The sequence below is a fragment of the Falco peregrinus genome, chromosome 8, assembly GCF_023634155.1.
Source record: "Falco peregrinus isolate bFalPer1 chromosome 8, bFalPer1.pri, whole genome shotgun sequence".
Taxonomy (NCBI): Eukaryota; Metazoa; Chordata; class Aves; order Falconiformes; family Falconidae; genus Falco; species Falco peregrinus.
The window spans coordinates 36,823,082-36,833,767 of NC_073728.1; the positions used below are offsets into that span (position 1 = coordinate 36,823,082).

Genomic DNA, 10,686 nt, shown 5'->3' on the forward strand with positions numbered 1-10,686 from the left:
AGTGATATCCTACAGTTGAACCAGGAGTTCAACAAGGTTCAGAAAAAAAGAGCCTTTATTCAGTGCTCCCCAAAATGACCATCCTCTGTCCTTTTACTTGTGCTTTTCAGTTCTAACTGTGTGTTTAACCTGCTTTTCCTTTTCTATATAATTTTCCTTTCTATTATTTTCCAGAAACCAAAAGCTTTGCCAGTAATGGTAGCCTATGAACCCCATCAGACAGCACCTCCGCAGTGTAGACTGTTTGTCAAGTAGGTGACTCACTGGAAGAGTGAAAGGTAGTTGCGTGTAAGGTATTAAACATAGTACTCAAGCAGGAAGAGTGGAAAAAGGTATATTTTTATATTCAGGAGAATTTGTCCACTGGACTCTTGTAAACTGACATGATAAAACCATATGTAGGGAATGCTTAATTCCATTCATTATACAGAGATTAAAAGTGACTTTAGCATGCATGTCAGAGATGATGGATGAAAACTTATGCATTTGCTCCATAAACTATCAAGATGCAAATCCAGGTGGAATTTAGTATGCTAATTTCAAAATAGAGTAAATCCATTACACAGGTGAATCTAACAAAATATGTTTCCTTACTAGACCCTACAACGTTTCTTAATGAAAACAATGTTCAGTATTTTAAACTATGGTCTCTGCGTATGTAGAGAATTGATTATCTAAGAGGGACAAATGTTCACTCATAGTTTTCCTTCTGGACCGGGCAAAATTCCCACTCACCTAACATTTTATTTCTCAGAGCGCTGTTAACTTGTTCAGCACTCATATTCTAATGAAAGTTACATTCAGGGCAGTTTTATGTACCCTTTAATATCGAAGTTTCCATCTGCACTTCCTTTCCTCAGCCTGTTACCTCGTCTGCTGCTTTCTTGTGTGAAAAGGTGCAATTTCTGGCTACCGCTGTGAGCTGTTATTTCTGTTATTGGTAGAGAGGAGGTTAAATACCACCGGTGCCCCTCCAGCTGGTCAGGTACACGTTATAATCCTGAGTTACACAGCTGTTGAGGACGTTTTTCCTTCTTCTCTCTAAAGTCCTTTGAGCAGCATCTTGTGACCTTCAGTACTCAACCCCAGCTATACTTAAATACTCATCGAAAGAGCATGAAGAGGGGAAGAAGCAGCACCCTCAAAGCAGAGGTCCATTCTGGCAGATGGCAGCCACCGATGGCTGGCCAGGGGGGTGGCTCTGAGCTGCTTGCAGCTTCCTTGGTGTGGTAGGAGGTTGTCAGTGCTGTTCAGTGCTGGGGAGGGGAACCTAAAGTCTTTGACGCTTTTCCATGTTTTTCATTTCATCTTAATCGACCAGTTTGTGTCTATTTTAACTTCTCTAGTGATTCAGTGGGTGACACAGACTTCTGCAAGTGAGGTGGTTTCAGCCAAGGCATACTGGTTAGTTAAGGAACTGGAAAAGACCACCTGACTGTATTTCATGGTTTATAGTAATGCTCAGTACTTGTTTAGATCAGAGAGAATACTAATACATCCTTTTAACATAGTATGAAGTTGATAAACAGAAGGTAAATAACAAGACTGTACAGGAGGTCAAGCACAGTAAGTCCGTGCAGGTGAGTTTTAAGTAAACCTGAATCTTCATCTCCTTGCTGCTGCACTGGTCCTGATCCCACGGGAACGTGCTGCTTCCTTAGAAAGTGCATCTTTTATTCCAGAAATAAGTATATGAAAATAAAATATGAAGTATAAAAGAAAAGATTTCTTTAAACATAGAGCACTTGAGTAGATGGAGTGCAGATGCAGACAAAGCTAGAGCGTTATTGTTGCCACTTCTGCAGGGATTGCTCTGAAGTGTGCCTGGATGTTAACACAGTCAACCTTTCCAGTAAGAATATTTTCAAGAATAAACACATTGAGATGTTCCTTTACTGTTTCTGCTAGAAAATGAGCTTTGATTGGCTTTTAGGAAATGGCTTCTTTTTTCAATACTTTTATTTTTTATATTAGTCATTATAGCTTCTGCTGCCCTGTACATCTTCTAAGTACAGGTGGTGCAAAAGCCATCAATTTCATATATTCAGAGAGATAACATATTAAGGAAACTGTGGATATTAGAAACGCTGTATACCTGTAGGAAACACAGCCTTATATACCTAAACTACTTACATGAAGTTATTGGTACCCAGAATTTCCACACTTCTGTACCTACTCAGCTGTAGAGGGATGAAGCTGGGTTAATTCACATTGATAATACACAGCTGTGGGCTGGCTTCAGGGGCGGCGGGTTGGCTGATGTAGATCAGGTGCAGCTGGGGCTGGTTCTGGTAAGGGGCTGGGCAGCCAAGGAAGAGAGAGCAGCCGAGGAAGAAGCAGCAAGAGAAGAGAGTGGACCCTGGATGAGGGGAGATGAGGAGAAGGCAGCAGAGGGACTGGCACGAAGAGTGTGTTGGTATGAGATGGTAAAAGACCTTGTTGCAGCTTGGTAGTTTGGAGAGTGCTGTGACACCCAGCAACTATAAAGTTTCTGTGGTCAGTCATTCCCTGCTTTACACCTTATTTATGCATTGCACAGTTGATGTCAAATCAGACCCAGTGCTTTGTTTATGCTGCACTTATTCTGCACAAATATAGATGACTGACAGGACTGCAATGCAGAAAGGAATGAGACCCTTATTTCTAGTATGTGCACACTTTTCTGGATTTTTTAAAAGCAACTTAAAAATGCATATTCAAGTCTAAAGGTACAGAAATGACTAGAACCCCCCTTGTTTTTTTAAAAAAATAATCAGTGATGCACTTGAAGCTGAACATGCGCAACCTAGAGAGATTTGCTGATGAAGTGTTACTGAGGCAGATGGTTTCTGAGTGGATGGATAATAGAACAGCAATGTAAGACTACTCTGAGTTGGATGTAGGTGAAGTGCTTTCTTTGAAATTGTCGTGCAAATGTGAACAAAGGGGAAAAATGACTTGTCTGAAAATATACCAGCCAGAAAACCCAGGCTGCTTTGTCACTTCCAAGACTATAGTAGTTCACTCTGTAATGGTGTTTCATCCACAATAATCTGAATTAATTTATATAAGAGTAACATTAATTTAGTAAAAAGATGTATTTTTTTGTTGTTTGAATCAGAGTATTCTGTCCTGTGATACACTATAGGACTCATTCATGGAGAGCTCATGACACGTACAAATACCCTTTTGTATGAGGACCAAATTTCTTACCAAATTGTAATCTGAAATGTAAAGACTAAACAAAAGTATTTTAATGATAAATGTTGAACTGTAGCTTTTTCCTACCAAACACTCGATACTGGGAAGATAATGAAAACTGTGCTGCAAGTTAACTCATCTTTCTGTACTCTTCTACCACTACTGGTAGCTGTAATTTGGATACTGAAAAAAAATACAGATGATTTTCTAGTTTTGATAAAAGAAAGTTGTCTTTTTTTTTTTTTTTTTTAAACAATTCTGTCCTTCTCCCACTGAAAACAGACAAGAAAGCTGCATTGGCTTTTCTAGCAGACCTTGAGTGAAGCCGGGGCAAGCCAAGACTGAAGAGCTGGGAAGCCCCTCTCTTCTGTTTGGTTGTGATCCGAGGACACCATAAGTCAGGGGACCAGAGGAAGCAGTGAAGTACTGCTTCAGAGCGGAGCTCAGTCAGAAATTTGGCCAAAGAGCCAGAAACTGAGGAGCCCATGCAGAGAGACAGGTATCTTGTGTAATATATGTTCATATTATATTGCATGGGCATAAGGGTCAAAAGCCCCAGGATGTAGAGCACAGCCTTTCCCAGGTGCTTCTCAAGACAAGCAGCAGCACAAGCTGTTGGATGCACAGAAAAATGAGTGTGTGTGCCGCTGAGCTGCGGGTGGACTGTGGTTTCAAAGTATCAGACTTGCAGTGCATGTCCAGGATGTTTCTTCATCACTTAATCAGTGGGGTTTACTCATCATAAGCAAAATTGTGCATCTGAGACTGAACCGGATCTCAGGATTTACAGTCTAGCACCTTATGGATGTGACAGAGCAAGGTGTAGGGCTAGGGTCAGGAAGGGCTGCAGCAAGATGTATGAGCCCTACCTGTTTTGTAGCCCCTTCAGCAGAGAGCTAGTTCACTCAGTAGAGATCTCAGCTCTGCTACACGCATGACTTATAAATGCTGAACAAATTTAAGAGGTGAAATAGTACATAAATGAAGTTCTTAAGAGAGACAGGTCACTGAGCAGCTGGAAGCTATCGGTTAACTATAGGGAACTGGAGCTGTTGGCAGCAGTATAGAGAAGATATTTTTTTCATTTAACTTTCAGCTTCATCAACTGGTTTAGTCAAATGGCTGTTTCAAAACTGATAAACCAACTGGGAGATGAGAAAGTGGGAAATACCGTGTTCTTCCATTGTAGGGGTAAACACACGGCATCACTGAAATGGGCATCTACTAGTTCTAAAGTCTGAAAGAGACAGTAAGCATTTGATTACGGGCCAATTACCTCAGTCAAGGTCAAATATAGAGCCTGGGTTGTAAAAGTGATGGTGGTCTATTTTTCTGTAGTATCATCGAAATCGATCACTTTTCAGGCATACGGAGTTGATAGACAAGTCCCAGACATCACTGGACATAACCTTATTGATTTTCTTGATAATCAAAAAAGAAAAAAAACCACAGGGGAAAATGAGAGACAAGATGAACTACAGACCTCTGGCTGGCTGATCTCTCGGTTTTACTCATACTTACAACTTGTCTGTACATGAAAAAACCCATGTATCTGTTCTTGTCCTTCTGTGCTTTTACAAATGTTGATTCTCTGAATGTGTCCTCAAGCAAAAAGAGAAGTAATAATGTGGAGCAAGAGTTGAAAACCAACATTTGTGTGAGTCTAGACTTCAGAAATCATTTGGATTTTGTCACTAATTTAGGCAGTCAGCTTCCACCTCCCTTACATTAGTTGGCATTTTTAGCATGCAACTTCATTGCTCAGAAATTCCTTGGTATTTTTTTCCCAAATCCAGAAAATGTGAAAGGAACATCTGAATTAATTATTCTGTTTTTACCAGTTCTTCTGGGTTAGTGTGGTACTGTAATCATGGACAAATGGTGTAGCTGTCCCGGGCATCCTGCTCTGCCATTGTAAGTACAGCTAAGCAAAGGCTTCCAGGATGGAAAAGGCCTTTCCAGTAAGGCAAAAGCTAGCCTGGCATCACAGAGGTGCTTATTGTAATTTTCTATAGATTCTGAATTATGTCAGTCTATTCTCTGTGGTTATCATATGTAATAATGGAAATAATAAGTCACTGTAAATAACTGTGCATTTCCAAACCATTCCAGGTAAAGTAAACACCAGAAAAAATATTAAATAATGTTAGTGCTTAAAGTGAGGTTTCCAGCTGCCTTCTCCACCATGACATTGCTTTTTTATGGGAAGTAATAGGACTAGAAACCTGTGTGTAATAAGCAAATGCTAAAGGGAGGAGAGGATGGAGGAAGGAAAACTTCCCTGAGCTGTACTCCCAGCCTGGGGGTGTGAAGCGCTGCATCCACCAACATCAGCCACCTCAGCTGAGTGTTACCTTCCTGCAAATGCTGAAAGCACGGAGAATTTCATCCTCAGCTATAAAAATTTCAGTCAGATGCAATTCCACTGATTTCTGTGGAAATCTCTGAGTGGTTCAAGAGAAAAGGAAGTCGTAGCAATAATTTTTGCAGTTAAAGCACTTTGTGAATCGACGTGTTCTCTGGGGCACGTTTCATGTGCTGGGGTTCCTGGAGGACTGGGATCATCAGGCTGATGATTCATGTGCTGTGGAAAGGAGGATGAGAAGAATGCTAAAGCGCCATGGAAAATCAGGAGACTGAACAGATGGTACATTCAAGTGGAGATGGGTGAATGCTGCAGCATGTAGGCAATCCACTTCAAACGGTTAATTGTCAAAAGTTGCAAGCACAACCTTAGAGTTCTTACAGTACTCCAGACTCTGGCAATAGGGTGCAGGTTACATGAGACTGGGGTCTCTGCAGGCTCTTCTGGAGGTGACTGGGGCAGAGTGAGAAGAAAGACAGCAGCCGTTTTCAGTTTTGGAAAGCAGGATTTGCTCCAGGGGTTGGTTCAGAATCTAGGGAGGACTCGGAGCATGTGACGAAGAGCATCTTACTTTTGCATTGAAGGAACTGTTCTGAGCCCATCCTGGAGGTTTCTGTGCAGATGACTTGAGTTTTCATCATAGGCTGAAATAAAATAATGTTAAAAGTGGTGGAGATCTGTCAGAGTAAGTACTCTCTTGTGTCTTCAGGTGGTCTTTAGCCACTACAGAAAAGACTGATAACTCACACAGTCTCCTCCCGAGAGAGCCAGTTTAGACTCTGAGACATAACTGAAGACTTTTCTGGGCAAACTTGGGAAGAAATACTCCGAAGTGCAGTACATGAATCACTATATCTAAATTTTATGTAATTTTGATTCTTTATGATTATACTTCAGTTATGATATTGCCAGCACAGTTTTGTGCATTTTGTTCAGTGATTGCAGATTTGTGTGCTCTGTGATTGAAAGGTGGGATGAGCAATGGGGAACTAACTGTTACATTGGTGCTTTTATTGGCTTTACATTCAATGAGAAGTTGGCCATAAGGGGTGCCCCCTGCTCCCTTCCTCCCTCAAAAAAGAACATTCCCCAGGGGCTGGCGGAGGAGAGATGCAGACCATCTGTACTTTTTGCCTAAATGTTGAAAGCAAAGCTAAAACATTTCTTGCTTTGTCTGTTGGAGTGATGAAAAGGGAAGCAAGACCTGGGAAGCGCAGAGTGTTCCACGTCAATGCTGAGTAACGGTGACAGGGTGGGATAGTGGTGTGCCTGTTGCTGTCAGGGTGGGTGGCACTGGGACGTGGCAGGGCTGGGAAGGGAGGGGGAGGCAGGCAGCGCAGGAGAGGGGCTCTGCCTGATGTTTGTGTCTCGCAAGGAAAACACTTAGTTTGTTCCTATTTTACAGTCTGTGTGAAAACAAGTAAACAGATTTAAGAAGGCTCATATGCTTAAATATATATTTTTAAAGTATTTTTATGATGAAAAAGTTTGCCTGAGTGGAAAAACACAGAGCTCTGAGTGTAAAAGAGACCAAGGAGGTGGTCAAACTGTGGCTGCACTGGGACCAGTCAGAGGCTTTGCCGGCTCCTGCGGGAAGGAGTGTTGCTGCTGGCGAAAGGAGCGTGCCCATGTTTGGGAGCGCGTGCAGGGAACGACAATGTAGTGATTTGGGAGGGCAGCAGTGAAAGATGGCAATACCAGTCCTAAGAGGAACTGATGGCTTAATATGAGCCTGCATAGACAGAGGTGCCAGGTAATCAGAAGTGACACACAGGGAGAAGCAAGTATCTGCAGGTGCAGAGGTGCAGGTTACAGTTCTGGATAAAAGAAAGAGAATGAATAGGTTTAATGGGAAATACAGGAGAAAATGTGTGGAGCCAAGTGTCCAAGAGGCAGTGTGGTATACAGGTATGGGGAGGGCTTTAGGAGAGCTCTGTGGGGCAGAGGGTGATGGAGCTGGGTGAAAAGGTTGGTGATGGAGAATGGAATTGAGGAAGCAGTTGTGGACCATCTAGTTGCATTCAGAGGTACAGGGGAAAAGAGGTTAGTGTTGGTCTGCAGAGAATAGATAAAGGACACTGTAAAGAAAGGACAGTGTAAAGAAGAAGGCTGGTTTAAATTCATGCAAAGAGATGGAGAGGAGGGAGAAACGTAATTGGAAGGAGTGCTTGGGGAAGAGAGAAAAAGTAGGAAGCGAGGCACCGATGTCCTGTATGAGTCCTTCACACTAGTGAAGGGATAAAACCAAGCAGCAGACGACTGCCAAAGTTGCCTTGGTGGGAGGTACCCAAAGAGGGAAACTGCAATTAGGTTTGTGAGAACATGTACAAGGGAGGAAAGAGGATGAATTTCTACGGGGACAAGGACAAAAGTGAACAGAAAATACAGCTACACTGAAAAGGTGAAAACTACTCACAAGATGGACTTCTGCATCGGTTGACTATCTGATGGCACATTTTTTGTGGTGCTGTAATAAATGTCTGTTCAGCTCCCCTGTATTCCTGTGATTCCTATTGAGGAACCACAATGCACATGAAAGGTCTTTTATAAGTGACCAATCTGAGGACAAATAGAAACTGGTTTCCTAGTAGAAGTGCACTTGAACTGCCAGTTGAACAAAACGCTCCGGGAACGATAACACGGTCTCTGGGGACAGGGGCAGGCTAATGGAGATGGAGCATTGCTGAGCAGCCTCTGCGGTGCGGGAAAGGGCATGCAGGCGCGCGCACGTGGCTCTCCCCAGCCATCCAGCTCCATTCATGCCTCACGCTTCTTACTTTCAACAGGCATAATTATTTTTAAATATATTTTTAGGCTAATGGAAAGGTTTTTAAAAATCTGTTGGGATTTGCAGACTTTAAAGAGAGGTTTCAAAGAAAGTAATTGGCTTTGCCTTCATTCAGACACCGAAGCTCAATTTTCAGTGCAGGAGAGCATTAAAAACAGCAAAGAAAAATGGCCTAAGTGCATATAGTTGTAATACATGCTGCATTTGTAGCATCCCCAACAGGATACAAAAACAATATAGCTCAGGCACTTTGCTAGCATGAAAGAGCATCATTCCTTTGGTATTAGTTTATAGCACATGGAGTTGTCTCTCACTTGCAGGAAAAGGCACCGAAATAATTTATGTCACTATTAAACAGCTTCACTGCTGATCCATTGCAGCCTCAGCACATTAACTATATTTACCATCAAAGATACAGAAAGGAATCTGTCCTGTCTGACGAGGAAGCAATAAAGTTTTAGTGAAATGGACGTAAATCAAAGTTTAGGTTTGCCTAGTAAAAATACATAAAGATGTTTCACATCATGTTTTATGCATAGCGGTATTCTGCATATATGAATAACCCTGAATTTGTTGATAAATACTATTACCGTATTGTTGATTGTTTTGGTCTGTGAATTAAACACTGTACATTCAATGATGAGCTCAGGGAAAATGCATTTTTTGACCCATAATGTCTCTTTGTTTTTGCGAAAAGAAGCGCGTTGAATGGTAGAATGGGGAGAGGAAATGGCCTGAAAATGTAACGCATTCACTTCGTGCAATCTTCTCGGTTTCAAGTGCGCGGTTTGCTGCATGTACCTGGACTTGTATACTTTTCTTTCTGGAACTTGTGGTTTGCATCAAGCTGTCACTTTATTAAAGTCTTGCAGAGCATCTGTATACGTGACAGACTGGCCTCAGGATGGGGCTTTTTGCCATAAATCCTTTCCTGGAAGATGATCTGGCCGCCGAGACCCTTTGTAGGTGTAAGGTAATGACACTTCACATGGTAACAGAGAAACATATTCCACGGTTCTTCTGTCCTTGCTTGGTTCTCTTGAGATTCTCACTCCCTGATTGCCTTTCCTGAGATGCTAACTGAAATACAGTCTTAAAAGCTAGTGGATGGTTGTTGCTGTTGCAAGACAGGCCAGATTTCTGAATGCGGCGCCTTTCTATAACGACAAAGACCAACAGGGTTTTGGAGGGAGCGTGCTCGGCTGCTGGGTGTGCTCCAGTGTGGAGAAACAGTATCTTGAAGATGGATTGCAAAGCTGATGAGTGTGGAGTGCTGGGTGAGTTCACAGAGCTCAAAGAAAGTGCCATAGGGAAGGCAGCAATAAGTCTAAGGTCAAGAAAATTCTCTTTTTTCTTTAAGCAATTCTTTTGGACTGTACACACAGCCTGATGGCTTCTACCCCCCCTCAGGTGTCAGGTGGGGCATTGTCATCGCTGTTTTAAATGTTGTGGTGTGCTGGATGTTCTTCCTTCCCACAGACAGGGAAGAAAGCGTCAACCAGTTTCTCGTGCCTAGAGAGAAAATCCTGTTGCAGTTGAAGGGCTTCATGCGACCTGTTGAAGGAGGAAGGCATTTTGCTTACATGCTGGCCCTCACATATCAGGGTTAGAATCTGGCAGGGGACGGAGAAGAGTAGGATGTTTAGTCTTGAACATACGTGATTCTTTGATACTGCCTGGGTGTGGCTCATCTGTTTCACAACTTGTCTAATTTTTTCCAAGACCACTAACTGGTATAATAAAACCACTTGCAAATCTTGCCTTGCCTTTGAAGTTGAGAACGTAACTTACTGCGACTGTTTTTTTTTTTTTTTGCAGGAGAATTCAAGTTACATCATCGGCATTCAGGACCTACCAGTCCCTGACCACCCCCTGAGACAGCCCCGTGCCCTCACAGGCTCCTCTCATGCCTGCCTGCTCTCCAGGGTGGCTCTGGACTGTGCTGCATGGGCTATCATACCGGGTAACCTGGCCTCATCTGGCAGGCAGAGCACCTCTGCGTGGACATAATGGTCTTACATGGCTCGCAGAACGAGGTCAGAAGATAATGTGAGCGTGCTGTTACATTTTTCCTCCTCCTTCTTCTTATCATTATGATTACCATCATTATTTTTATGATCATCCTTATTATAACTTACTCATCTCTCCAGCAGAAAAAACCCTCAAGGTCTGTTGCACCCAGGCATGAGTCCATGTTACAAACAAGCAAGCTCATTTGCTTCTGTTAGTTTAAGACAGACTTTCATTGTTACTTTAATGCATCCTTTTTCTCTATATCTTGAAGGCTTAAAAAATTTCCCTGAGACGTATCAGTAAAACGGGGGCTGAAGGAAGTCGGCTATCAGCTATCCAA

General features: G+C 42.5%; 1 long non-coding RNA gene across 1 annotated transcript in view; it reads left to right on the forward strand.

Moving 5' to 3' along the window:
- LOC129784984 (uncharacterized) overlaps positions 1-10,352 on the forward strand; it is a 160,724-nt gene extending 150,372 nt beyond the window's left edge. Inside the window, exon 3 of the long non-coding RNA XR_008748372.1 lies at positions 10,152-10,352. This is a non-coding gene — a long non-coding RNA (uncharacterized LOC129784984). The remainder of the gene's footprint in view (positions 1-10,151) is intronic.
- The last annotated feature ends 334 nt before the right edge of the window (positions 10,353-10,686 follow it).